Source organism: Chrysemys picta, chromosome 11, assembly GCF_011386835.1.
Source record: "Chrysemys picta bellii isolate R12L10 chromosome 11, ASM1138683v2, whole genome shotgun sequence".
NCBI lineage: Eukaryota > Metazoa > Chordata > Testudines > Emydidae > Chrysemys > Chrysemys picta.
This window is the reverse complement of record NC_088801.1, coordinates 68,631,175-68,645,428: the sequence shown is the minus strand read 5'-3', so window position 1 is coordinate 68,645,428 and position 14,254 is coordinate 68,631,175. Positions and strand designations below refer to the sequence as shown.

The 14,254-nt window shown below is 46.6% G+C and overlaps 1 protein-coding gene and 1 long non-coding RNA gene across 7 annotated transcripts in view; one reads left to right on the top strand and one right to left on the bottom strand.

Moving 5' to 3' along the window:
- Positions 1-14,254, bottom strand: part of LOC135974179 (uncharacterized) — a 217,352-nt gene that overhangs the window by 31,443 nt on the left and 171,655 nt on the right. The window lies entirely within an intron of this gene.
- The window catches only part of LOC101954161 (zinc finger protein 271-like), a 60,516-nt gene that overhangs the window by 25,544 nt on the left and 20,718 nt on the right, over positions 1-14,254 (top strand). For 3 of the 6 annotated variants that reach the window (XM_005312632.4, XM_065561126.1, XM_065561125.1), the window contains one exon: positions 13,962-14,075. The gene's annotated coding sequence lies outside the window, so the exon portion shown is untranslated. The other 3 variants (XM_065561123.1, XM_024112944.3, XM_065561127.1) reach the window with 3 other exon arrangements.

The window sequence follows — 14,254 nt, the reverse complement described above, 5'->3', positions numbered from 1 at the left end:
CGGGATCAGCAGCTGGGCACAAGGGATTGGCCTCCGCAAGATGGACCCCACAGTTGACCCCAATGGATTTTTGGTCACTTTTGGGACAATGGCTATGGGGGCAGGACAGGATAAGGGAATCTGGGCCCTACGGCTAGCTCCCTATTGAGCAGGGGAAGCTCAGGCGGCCTACCTGGTGCTCAGTGACGAGCGGGAAAGGGACTATGAAGTGGTTCAGGCAGCTGTCTTAGATTGGGTGGGCCTCTTGGCAAAAAAGTACTGGCAAAAAAATTTCGAGCTGCAGGATGGACGGGAGGATTATGGCCCCAGGCATTTGCCCAAAACTGACAGACTGGGCCACTCGTTGGCTAAGGCCAGACACCCAACATGTGGCCAACATTATGGACACTAAAAAAAATGAGGAGTTCTCGTGGCCCTTTAGAGACTAACAAATGTATTTGAGCATAAGCTTTTGTGGGCTAGAACCCACTCATCGGATGTATGAAGTAAAAAATACAGGCGCAGTATAAATACATGAAAGGATGGAGGTGCTTTACCAAGTGTTTGGTCAGTCTAACGAGATAAATCAATTAACAACAGGATACCAAGGGAGGAAAAATAACTTTTGAAGTGGTAAGAGAGTGGCCCATTACAGACAATTGACAAGACGGTGTAAGTAACGGTAGGGAGAAATTAGTATTGGGGGAAATTAAGTTTAGGTTTTGTAATGACCCAACCATTCCCAGTCTTTATTCAGGCCTAATCTGATAGTATCTAGTTTGCAAATTAATTCCAGTTCTGCAGCTTCACGTTGGAGTCTGTTTTTGAAGTTTTTTTGTTAAAGAATTGCCACTTTGAGGTCTGTTATTGAGTGACCAGAGATTGAAGTGTTCTCCTACTGGTTTTTGATTGTTATGAATCCTGATGTCAGATTTGTGTCCATTTATTCTTTTGCGTAGAGACTGTCCAGTTTGGCCAATGTACATGGCAGAGGGGCACTGCTGGCACATGATGGCATATATCACATTGGTAGATGTGCAGGTGAACGAGCCCCGGATGGTGTGGTTGATGTGGTTAGGTCCTATGATGGTGTCCCTTGAATAGATATGTGGACAGTGTTGGCACCGGGTTTTGTAGCAGGGTTTGGTTCCTGGGTTGGTGTTTTTGTTGTGTGGTGTGTAGTTGCTGATGTGGTCTGGATGAAAGCCGGAGGCATGTAGGTAAGTATAGTGGTCAGTAGGTTTCTGGTATAGGGTGGTTTTTATGTGACCATCGCTTATTAGTACTGTAGAGTCTAGGAAGTGGACCTCTTGTGTGGACTGGTCGGGTGGAAATTGTTGAAATCTTGGTGGAATTCCTCAAGGGCCTCCTTCCCATGGGTCCAGATGATGAAGATGTCATCAATGTAGCACAAGTAGAGTAGGGGCGTAAGGGGACGAGAGCTGAGGAAGCGTTGTTCTACGTCAACCATAAAAATGTTGGTATATTGAGGGGCCATGCGGGTACCCATAGCAGTTCCGCTGACTTGAAGGTATAAATTGTCCCCAAATCTGAAATAGTTGTGAGTGAAGACAAAGTCACAAAGTTCAGCCACCAGGTTTGCCGTGATGGTATCAGGGATGCTATTCCTGATGGCTTGTAGTCCATCTTTGTGTGGAATGTTGGTGTAGAGGGCTTCTACATCCATAGTGGCTAGGATGGTGTTTTTTGGAAGATCATAGAATCATAGAATCATAGATTATAGGACTGGAAGGGACCTCGAGAGGTCATCGAGTCCAGTCCCCTGCCCGCATGGCAGGACCAAATACTGTCTAGACCATCCCTGATAGACATTTATCTAACCTACTCTTAAATATCTCCAGAGACGGAGATTCCACAACCTCCCTAGGCAATTTGTTCCAGTGTTTAACCACCCTGACAGTTAGGAACTTTTTCCTAATGTCCAACCTAGACCTCCCTTGCTGCAGTTTAAACCCATTGTTTCTGGTTCTATCCTTAGAGGCTAAGGTGAACAAGTTCTCTCCCTCCTCCTCATGACACCCTTTTAGATACCTGAAAACTGCTATCATGTCCCCTCTCAGTCTTCTCTTCTCCAAACTAAACAAACCCAGTTCTTTCAGCCTTCCTTCATAGGTCATGTTCTCAAGACCTTTAATCATTCTTGTTGCTCTTCTCTGGACCCTTTCCAATTTCTCCACATCTTTTTTAAAATGCGGTGCCCAGAACTGGACACAATACTCCAGCTGAGGCCTAACCAGAGCAGAGTAGAGCGGAAGAATGACTTCTCGTGTCTTGCTCACAACACACCTGTTAATGCATCCCAGAATCATGTTTGCTTTTTTTGCAACAGCATCACACTGTTGACTCATATTTAGCTTGTGGTCCACTATAACCCCTAGATCGCTTTCTGCCGTACTCCTTCCTAGAAAGTCTTTTCCCATTCTGTATGTGTGAAATTGATTTTTCCTTCCTAAGTGGAGCACTTTGCATTTGTCTTTGTTAAACTTCATCCTGTTTAACTCAGACCATTTCTCCAATTTGTCCAGATCATTTTGAATTATGACCCTGTCCTCCAAAGTAGTTGCAATCCCTCCCAGTTTGGTATCATCCGCAAACTTAATAAGCGTACTTTCTATGCCAATATCTAAGTCGTTGATGAAGATATTGAACAGAGCCGGTCCCAAAACAGACCCCTGCGGAACCCCACTCGTTACGCCTTTCCAGCAGGATTGGGAACCATTAATAACAACTCTCTGAGTACGGTTATCCAGCCAGTTATGCACCCACCTTATAGTAGCCCCATCTAATTTGTATTTGCCTAGTTTATCGATAAGAATATCATGCGAGACCGTATCAAATGCCTTACTAAAGTCTAGGTATACCACATCCACTGCTTCACCCTTATCCACAAGGCTCGTTATTCTATCAAAGAAAGCTATCAGATTGGTTTGACATGATTTGTTCTTCACAAATCCATGCTGGCTGTTCCCTATCACCTTACCACCTTCCAAGTGTTTGCAGATGATTTCCTTAATTACTTGCTCCATTATCTTCCCTGGCACAGAAGTTAAACTAACTGGTCTGTAGTTACCTGGGTTGTTTTTATTTCCCTTTTTATAGATGGGCACTATATTTGCCCTTTTCCAGTCTTCTGGAATCTCTCCCGTCTCCCATGACTTTCCAAAGATAATAGCTAGAGGCTCACATACCTCCTCTATTAGCTCCTTGAGTATTCTAGGATGCATTTCATCAGGCCCGGGTGACTTGCAGGCATCTAACTTTTCTAAGTGATTTTTAACTTGTTCTTTTTTTATTTTATCCGCTAAACCTACCCCCTTCCCATTAGCATTCACTATGTTAGGCATTGCTTCAGACTTCTCGGTGAAGACCGAAACAAAGAAGTCATTAAGCATCTCTGCCATTTCCAAGTTTCCTGTTACTGTTTCTCCCTCTTCACTAAGCAGTGGGCCTACCCTGTCTTTGGTCTTCCTCTTGCTTCTAATGTATTGATAAAAAGTCTTCTTGTTTCCTTTTATTCTCGTAGCTAGTTTGAGCTCATTTTGTGCCTTTGCCTTTCTAATCTTGCCCCTGCATTCCTGTGTTGTTTGCCTATATTCATCCTTTGTAATCTGTCCTAGTTTCCATTTTTTATATGACTCCTTTTTATTTTTTAGATCGTGCAAGATCTCGTGGTTAAGCCAAGGTGGTCTTTTGCCACATTTTCTATCTTTCCTAACCAGCGGAATAGCTTGCTTTTGGGCCCTTAATAGTGTCCCTTTGAAAAACTGCCAACTCTCCTCAGTTGTTTTTCCCCTCAGTCTTGATTCCCATGGGACCTTACCTATCAGCTCTCTGAGCTTCCCAAAATCTGCCTTCCTGAAATCCATTGTCTCTATTTTGCTGTTCTCCCTTCTACCCTTCGTTAGAATTGCAAACTCTATGATTTCATGATCACTTTCACCCAGGCTGCCTTCTACTTTCACATCCTCAACGAGTTCCTCCCTATTTGTTAAAATCAAGTCTAGAACAGCTTCCCCCCTAGTAGCTTTTTCAACCTTCTGAAATAAAAAGTTGTCTCCAATGCAGTCCAAGAATTTGTTGGATAGTCTGTGCCCCGCTGTGTTATTTTCCCAACATATATCCGGATAGTTGAAGTCCCCCATCACCACCAAATCTTGGGCTTTGGATGATTTTGTTAGTTGCTTGAAAAAAGCCTCATCCACCTCTTCCACCTGGTTAGGTGGCCTGTAGTAGACTCCTAGCATGACATCTCCCTTGTTTTTTGCCCCTTTAAGCCTAACCCAGAGACTCTCAACACTTCCGTCTCCTATGTCCATCTCTACCTCCGTCCAAGTGTGTACATTTTTAATATATAAGGCAACACCTCCTCCCTTTTTCCCCTGTCTATCCTTCCTGAGCAAGCTGTACCCATCCACACCAACATTCCAATCATGTGTATTATCCCACCAAGTTTCAGTGATGCCAACAATGTCATAGTTGTATTTATTTATTAGCACTTCCAGTTCTTCCTGCTTATTCCCCATACTTCTCGCATTTGTATATAGGCATCTAAGATCATCAAAGGATTGTAGTTTCCTCAGGGAGTCAGTGGTGTCTCGAATATAGCTAGGAGTGCTGGTAGCGTAGGGCCTGAGGAGAAAGTCTCATAGCCAGATAATCCTGCTGTCAGGGTGCCAATACCTGAGATGATGAGGCATCCAGGATTCCCAGGTTTATGGATTTTGGGTAGTAGATAGAATACCCCAGGTCGGCGCTCTAGGGGTGTGTCCGTGTAGATTTGTTCCTGTGCTTCTTTAGGGAGTTTCTTGAGCAGATGGTGTAGTTCTCCCAGACAGGACCCTGCTATGGATCAGGCGACATCAAATCGTCACCCTAGATGCAACAGTTAACTAACAGAGGAGTTTGCAGAGGCAGACATTCCCAGAAGGGGTCAGCAGTTTAAGGGTCTAGATCCAGGGAGGAAGATCAGAGAAGCTACATCGGGAAAGGGCATTGAGAAGAAGAGGGCAGAGGCCAAGGAAAGACCAGTGGGGTCTCGGGTGATGGTGTGTTACAAGTGAGGGGGTGAGAGGGGAGGCGGGACATATAAAAAGAGACTGCCTGTATATGAGTGTGGGTTTACAGAATTCTGTGGTTGGGCCAGGACTCCTGGGCAGGGAGAAGAAGGAAGTTACTGACCTTCCTAGAGTAGTGCAGGGTGAACATCACATCACAATCGCTTAAATCAGGCTCTGTACCAGATGACTTGCAGACAGCTAATGTGACACTGATTTTTTTTAAAAAGGCTCCAGAGGCGGTCCTGGCACTTATAGGCTGGTAAGCGTAACTTCAGTATCAGGTAAATTGGTTGAAACTATAATAAAGAGCAGAATTATCAGACACACAAATGAATATGAGTGATTGTGGAAGAGTCAACATGACTTTGTAAAGGGAAATTGTGCCTCATTAATCCTTTAGAATTATTTGTCGGGTCAAAAAACATTGATAAGGGTGATCCAGTGGATATTGTGTACTTGGACTTTCAGAAAGCCTTTCACAAGGTCCCTCATCAAAGGCTCTTAAGCAAACTAAGCAGACATGGCATAAGAGGGAAGGTCCTCTCATGGATCGGTAACTGGTTAAAAAATAGGAAATAATGAGTAGGAATAAATGGTCAGTTTTCATAGTGGAGAGAGGTAAATAGCAGGGTCCTGCAGAGATCTATACTGGGACCAGTACTATTCAATATTTTCCTAAATGATTTGGAAAAAGGGGTGAACAGTGAGGTGGCAAAGTTTGCAGATGATACAAAATTACTAGGGCATCAAGTGATTAAAAAATTTAATTGCAATCATGAGATTAAAAAAATTAATTATGATTAATCACACTTAAACTATAATAGAATACTATTTATATAAATATTTTTGGATGTTTTCTAAATTTTCAAATATATTGATTTCAATTACAACACAGAATATAACTTATACAGTGTGCAGCATGTGGCAGGGGAAGAGAGGCTGGTGCAGGGAGGCTGGGCTTGCTAGGCCCCTGTTCTCTATGGGATGCCCCTTGGAGAATGAGGCCGGCCGGGGACAATGGGGCACTGTGCGGGGAAGTGTCAGTCCCTGGAGTGAGGGGCCAGCCAGGGGCAATGGGGCACGAGGTGAGAGGGACGGCTCCTGGAACGAGTGGCCAGCCAGGGACATTGGGGCATAGTGTGGGAGGGTGTCGGCTCCCAGAGTGAAGGGCCGGCTGGGGGCGTTGGAGCATGGCGCAGTGGCAGGTGTTAGTTCCTGCAGTGAGGGGCCTGCTGATGGCAATGGGGCATGATGCGGAGGCTTTTTTTTCCAGTTAACTGCAATTAATTGACAAAGCTAAAAATTAATCAAGATAGTTAAGTCCACTTACTACACAACCCCAGAATGGAGGACCAAAGTCTGAGCCTGCCCTAGCCTTGCTGTCCTGGGTGGCGGGGCCAAAGCCAAAGCCCTACTGCCTCAAGTGGTGGGGGCAAAGCCAAAGGCAAGGGCTTCAGCCACAGGCAAGGGGCCTGTAACCTGAGCTCCACTGCCCAGGGCTCAAGCCCTCAGGCTTCGGCCCCAGACCCCAGCAAGTCTAAGTCAGCCCTGGCAACCCTATTAAAATGGGGTCATGACCCACAGTTTGAGAACCATTGCACTACAGCACTGAAAAGAGCCATATTGATGTTCCAGCTCCGGCTGAAGCTCAGGCTCTGAGACCTACATGCCGCCCCAGGATTCAGAACCTGAGCTCCAGCCTGAGCCGGAAAGTACACGGCTGTTTTTAGTGCTGCAGTGTGAGCCCTGCAAGCCCGAGTCTGCAGACCCAGGCTCAGGCTCCCTGTCAGGTTTTATTTCTGCAGTGTAGAGGTACTCAAGGACACCCCCCTCAGTCAGCTCAAACAGCCTTTTATGCCCCAAATCCGACGTTGTTCCCTAGTCTCCTGAAACAGGTAACACCAGTCACTGCTCTTACCGAAGGGGGACAAAGCTGCAAATGCTGGATAGCTGCATAATCAGCCTTGGAATTTGGCATTTATCACCCCCTGCTGATAGCAGATTCCACAGGAAACCCTCCCCGCCCCCCAACTCCCCCAGTGAGCCAGAAACACATAGATACATGACACTTATTGATACAAAGGTGTGTGAATATTCTATGGGCCGACATAATCTGGCCTATCTCAGTATAATACTCAGTGACATTTTCATGCTGTCAAGGGCTAGTTCAAATGTACAGGTAAAGTTTGTAATGTTAATGTAATGGTTTATTCGGGGGGGCCAAGTAGACTAATGGTTAGCATACCTGGTTTCCCATCTCTTGCCTCAAAGAGGGGGATGTAGAGATGCCTACCCCTGCTCCTGGGCCAGAGGCATCACAGTTTTGGCCCATGTCAGGCCTAGCTCTCAAGCAGGACATGGTAGGAGGACCTGCGCCTTCCCTCTCCTTCGTGTCCCAGCCCTGTACCCAGTGGGAAGCAATACCAGCCAACTCCTCCATGCAGAGGATGTAAACCTGCCACCCTGGGCCACTTCCTACCTCTCCTCTCTTTGAGCTTGTGGCATGGTCCCCTAGAGTCCAAACAATCTGGAACTGAACAAAATTCAGATGAGCAGAGCCCCGCAGGAAAGGGCATGGCTTGGAGAACGCACTGCACATGGGACTCACCAGCATCATGGTTCCCTTGCAGGTTCAATTTTCCATGTGGCATTTCAGGAGAAAGACTTGGCTTCCCTTCAGCCTGTTCATTCTACCCCATTTCCTCGCGCTCTTGGCTGGGGTGCAAGTTCTTTCCTACCTGCACAGGGCTATTATCTTGGGTGTGGGGGCCTGAGAGCTGAGTTTGGGGTTGGGAGGGAATGGGATAACAAGGAGGCCCTCCTGTCCCTTCCAAGACTTGCACAGGTTGACATGATATACCTGGGTTGATGTCTTCCTTCCGGGTTCCTGGACCTCATAATCAATCTCCTGCACCTGTCTTATCACCTTGCTGTGACGATGCCCCCCATAAGGCTTTATGGAATATGCTTATGATTGTATATGTGACTGTAGTGAGTCGGTGTGGCTCCCCTCCTGCCCAGCAGAGGGAGTGCCCTTACAGACACCCAAGTGGGCGGAGCCTCCGCCGCCTGTTCCCGCCCCCCGGAAGTCAAGGGGTGGGGCAGGAAGTATAAAAGCTGGCCGCCAGAGCTCAGTGAAGCCCCAGCCACCGCAGGGAGCAGACGTGCGGCGGGAAGCTCGCGGCCGGGAGACCCCGAGGCCGTGGCCCTAACTGGCCGGAGCTGCCCCAAGCCCACTACGAGGAGGAACCACTGGAGCCCGTCCGCTCCCGTCATTGGGAGGAGCCGTTGGAACTCCCCCACACCAACCCCGAAGGCGAGACGCCACCAGGGCCCTTCCGCTCCCGCTGTTACCCAGAGGAGCCGCCTGAGTCCACACCAGACTTCCCCGAGGAGCTGCTGGACCTGCCACCAAGCCCCGTCTGGGAGGAACCCATGCTGATGGACTGGACTGGGCCCAGTGCCATGGACGAGGTAGGCCCTGAGGGGGAACCTGGAAGTATCCCAGGGGTAGCCGACCCCCGTCAGGCTGCAGACACGTACGAGCCGATGTCTGTGTGTTTCGGTCAGGATATCCCACTGACTCGCAGCGGCAGCAGCCGCTGCTAGAACCCCGGGCTGGGACGCAGTGGAGTGGGTGAGCCTGCGTCCCCCCCTGCCACCCCGTTCATGGGTGGCAAGCTTCCCCCTCACCCAGCGCTCAGGTATAGGGCCTTGGGCCTAGCCTGACCACTATATTGTTTCTCAACCCCTGCACCCAAGGGCCTGAGCTCCCTAACTGCTGAATTGTTGCTCCGCCCCTGCACTAAAGGGCCTGAGCCCTGAACTAACTGTTTGCTTGTTCCACCAGTAGTTAGTCGGTGTGGCTCCCCTCCTGCCCAGGAGGGTCGAGCCCCGGCACGAACCTTCTACAGTGACATAACTGGAATATGTTTTAGATTACGTATGCTATGTAACATAGCTATGTAAAGGTTATGATCTACTGCATGTATTCATCCTATTTGTATGTGTGTATCATTTTTGTATTCGAGTTCTGAATATTGGCTGTGTACTGGCTTGATTTTAACTAGCCTAGTAGCACATTTGGTCAGCTTCTTGAGAAAAGTGCAAATTAAGTGCCCAATCAAAAACCACTTAAGCCAACAATGAACTTGAAGATGCCAATCCACATCTGAGCCCTCCCAGGAATGTGGCTTGGCTGGTAAAAACTGAGTCATGCATGGACATGTGGCTTGCCCATGTGATCCAAAACTCCATCTTGGAGCTGGACTTTGCATAGGAGTGACAAGGGGGTCTCCACCCACAAGAGAGAGTCTATTTAAACCTCTGGGAGACCCCTCCATTTTGTCTTCAGCTGGCGATATCCTCTCCACCCCCAAAGGATACCTGAAAGAAACTGGAACAAAGAACAGTAACTACAGGGAGTGTGAGTGATTGCTGGACCCAGACTAGCAGGAGACTAGTCTGTAAAAGGAAGCTTACTGGAACTGGTGAGGTTTTATTTGTATTCAGTTTCTTAGACATAGACTTGCATGTTCTACTTTATTTTACTTGGTAATTCACTTTGTTCTAAGAAGAACAGGAGTACTTGTGGCACCTTAGAGGCTAACAAATTTATATGAGCATAAGCTTTTGTGGGCTACAGCCCACTTCATCGGATGCATAGAATGGAACATATAGTGAGGAGATACATACAGAGAACATGAAAAGGTGGGAGTTCCCCTACCAACTCTAAGAGGCTAATTAATTAAGATGAGCTATTGCCAGCAAGAGAAAAAAAACTTTTGTAGTGATAATCAAGATAGATCATTTAAAACAGTTTGACAAGAAGGTGTGAGGATACTTAATATGGGGAAATAGATTCAAAGTGTGTTACTACTTGGAACCACTTAAATCCTACTTTCTGTATTTAATAAAATCACTTTTTACTTATTAATTAACCCATAGTATGTATTAATACCTGGGGGGGGGGGGGGGCAAACATCTGTGCATATCTCTCTATCAGTGTTATAGAGGGCGAACAATTTATGAGTACAGGGTACAATTTATGAGTACAGCTTTATACAGGGTAAAATGGATTTATTTGGGGTTTGGACCCCATTGGGAGTTGGACATCTGAGTGTTAAAGACAGGAACACTTCTGTACGTTGCTTTCAGTTAAGCCTACAGCTGTTAGGGGACGTGGTTTAGACCCTGGGTCTGGGTTTGCAGCAGGCTAGCGGGTCTGGCTCAAACCAGACAGGACACTGAAATCCTAACCTGCCAGAGCAGGAAAGCAGGGGCAGAAGTAGTCTTGGCACATCAGTTGGCAGCCCCTAGAGGGTTTCTGTGATCCAACCCGTCACACTTGCCATCCAACCAGTAGCTTGGATTTCAATGTCAGCAGCAGAAGTATCGCTCGGTCTTCAGGTTGGAGCTCTCAGAGACGAGCCTTGTTATTGACCTGCTCCTGATTGTGTTGTCCCTTTTGCAGGTTTCCCCTCGCAAGCTCCCCCAGGGTCTTCAATTTATTTCTTGACTATAACATAGCACACTACATTGGTTGTTCTGGAGTTCTGTCCTTCCCATGTCTCATGGAGGAGGTCCAGTATTCCCCTTGACTGCCTCCCGTGCAGTAATTCAAATGGGGAGAAACCTGTGGATGCCTGGGGCACCTTGCGGGTGATGAGCAGGACAGGTGAGGTGGTACCAGTGTCAGAAGTCAGTGGATTGAACCATCTCAACTTTTTAATGTTTTGTTAAACTGTTCCACCAGACTGTCGGTTTGGTGGTGGTATACCGACGTCTTCAAGGACTTGAACCATAGCAGGTGGCACAACTCCTTCTGTGACCGGGTGCCCGGATGGACCACATTGAGAATGCTACACTCAGGGCAGACTGCAAGGAATGGGACAGACAATCCCCCAAGCTGGGTGTTTATTCTATAATTAGATTCACCAAGCCAATAACAAAACAACTTCTGCAGTACCACACTGGTTACCAAGAAACCAAACACAGTCCCCTTTAAGCATTCCAGCTCTTGACTTCCATCTAGACAGCCAAGTCTAATATAGTGATGGGTTACTGAAGACCAGATTCACCATATGTGAGTTTCGCCATTCCCAAAGGACTGGACATTGATCCCCAGGTCAATATGAGTCTCAGATCTTGCCCAATAATCACACCGATGCCAGTCCTTTAGTAACTAAACAACTAAAGATTTAATAATAAAAGGAAAAAGAAATAAAAGATGTGCAAAAGGTTGAAAGATCAATATACATAGAAATAAGTGTAAAGTCCTTAGGTCAGTTTCATAGCAGAGATGGTGAGGCTGCTGATTTGTAAGTCTTTCTGGAATCAATTTAAAAGGTTATAGTCCAATAGGGAGTCCAAGTGTAGAGTCTGTTCAAGTCTTTCCATGAATTTTCCCAGTTAATCCAAATCATTATTTGGAAGATCTCCATCCTATGACCTATACTTCCCTGTTCGAAGTTTAAGCAGACTAAAGATAAAAAGAATCAGGTCCTTCCTTTATAGTTCTATAGCAAGCTGATAAACCTCCTCACAGCAATTGTCACAGCAGGACCTTCCCCGAGGAAGAATAGGCAATGCAGATGGTTGCTTTGAAGCTAGTCTATTTCCTAAGCCTATAATGGGGAGGGATAGCTCAGTGGTTTGAGCATTGGCCTGCTAAGCCCAGGGTTGTGAGTTCAATCCTTGAGGGGGCCATTTAGGGATCTAGAGCAAAAATCTGTCTGGGGATTGGCCCTGCTTTGAGCAGGGGGTTGGACTAGATGACCTCCTGAGGTCCCTTCCAACCCTGATATTCTATGATACAAGTAAACTAGTTGGATTTATTCACTTACAGCAATTAGCCAGTACTTTATTAAAGCACAGATAATTAAGCTGAAGACAATGTGAATAATATGAGTAGTTTCCTGCAGTATCTTACATCTATTGATTTTAAGGTTAGCTGAACCATCCACTTGCATAATATACCACAATTAAAACATAAAAGGGAATTAGCATCCAAAAGCTAATCTGATTACATTGTTATACTTCTAACAAAATATAGGCAAACACAGACAAATACACTTAGAAACTACCCTTGATTTCTATTACTACAAATAAGTGGGTTAATGATTGCAGTTCTAGTACATCTCTTTGAAATTCATATACAAGTAGATTGTCTCAATTACATTTCAATGCCTCTTGTTAAGTTCTTATGGGTCATTCATAAGGTGACTAGTCTCAGTGTCACACCTTCATTAACTGTGAGGTGAAGTTTGTCCCTTGCTCTGTAAAATATTTCTTTTGGGATCCCTACTCAGGCAAATACTTTCATGAGCTTACTAGCGATGACAGCTGCCATTTCTGACCAGAGGGGAATAGCCCCAGGTGGCATAGTCCAAGATCACCAATGTATATTTGTACCTGGCTGCAGATGTTTTCAGCAGACCCACTAGTTCTATGCCTATCCATAAGAACATAAGAATGGCCATACTGAGTCAGAACAATGGTCCATGTAGCCCAGTATCCTGTCTTCTGACAGGGCCCAATGCCAGATGCTTCCTAGGAAATGGACGCAACAGGGCAATCATCCAGTGATCCTTCCCGTGTCCCCCAGCCCAGCACCTGCCCATCAGAGGGACCCCTGCAGAGGGGAGTAGTACCAGGGGGACCTTTGAGATTTTTTTCTGGCTCACCCACTGGTACTTGAGGCAGAAGGGGCAATAGTCTCGTGCCTCTGGGGTGGATGCCCAGCCAGTAGAACTTCATGGTCACTCTGTTGAGTGTCTTCTCTGTCCCCAAGTGCCCCGGCACAGCACTACATGTGCCAATTGAAGCACCTCCCCTTTGGAAATTCCTGGGTACCGAAGCTGCATTTAACCAGCCCTGTCTTAGCCTGCTTCATCACCTGATATGATCTCTCCTCTAGCCATTCAAAATAGGGCCACTATTTCAGCTGCGGTGGGTCTAACACTTTGTCATCCAAATGGTGAGACATTCATAAACCTGACTCAGGGTTGGGTCCCTCCTTTGCTCTCCCACAATGTGTATTTGCTAGACAGCAGGTCCAGATTGAGAGGTGGTAGTAGGCCTCTACTGCTCCAGTTAAGTTCAGGTGAAAAGTCATTTGCCCATGAGGGTGGTCCTTCTTCTGGATCTTTGGCCTCCAATGGAGCCATCTCCTCGTGGCACCTCCTGTTGGCCACCATGGCCATCTCCTGTTCTCTTGGTTCTTCTAGTCCGGCTCTAGCCCCTCTACAGGTGCTCCAGGCCATCCCTGGACATCCCCCTGAAAAACTTCCGGTCATGCCAATGTATGACCAGATAGGGCAGGTCTTTGCCCACTCTGGCCTGCACTGCCTCAGTGTGATCTTGCACAGTGAGTTGGTCTCATCGGACAGGGTTATATTTCCCCGTGGGAAATATGGGTCACACTGGGTTTAGACCATGCCTCTAGATTCTCCTCCCGACCCCACCAACCACTCCCTGACTAAAGTCCAGCTGCAGCCAGAGTCTATCAGTCCTTGTACTTTTACTCCATTCACTAGCAATAATATCAAGATATGCCTGTGTTATATCTGTCTGCCATTACATTGTTCACTCTGCTCCTGTATTCTAATTCCTTCCGCCACCATGTGTGTTTTGTCTATATAGATTGTAAGTTCCTCAGGGCATGGAGCATTTACTACTCTGTATTTATACAGTGCCTGGAACAATGGGGCCCTGATTTTTATTGGCCCTTTGGCACTGCTTTAATGAACATGATTAAAAATAATAACTGTCCTGCTGCTTAGAACTATGGAAGCTGGCTTCAGGATGCGTAAAAATGAGCTGAGGGTAAAATCATGGAATGTTCTTTGTGACAAGTATTCCACAAATTCAGCTGATCTCTCTTGTTTTTGTTCTCTTATGCAGGGTTTCCAGTTTCCAAACCTGATGTGATCTCCCGGCTGGAATGAGGGGAAGAGCTGTGGGTCCCAGATCTCCAGGGCTCTGAGGAAAGAGAGCTCCAGAAAGGTTCCCAGACAGGTGAGGCCTCAGCTAACCAACTCAGAAACTGTCCATGAATGAAAGAAACATTTGGGATTCCCTACAAAGATCTTGTGAGCTCTCCAAATTCAGAATTGTTCCCAGCCAATGTGGCATCCTCATGACAGATGTCACTTCTGGCTGTGGTGACGACACAGGAAAGGAAACAGAACGCCAGG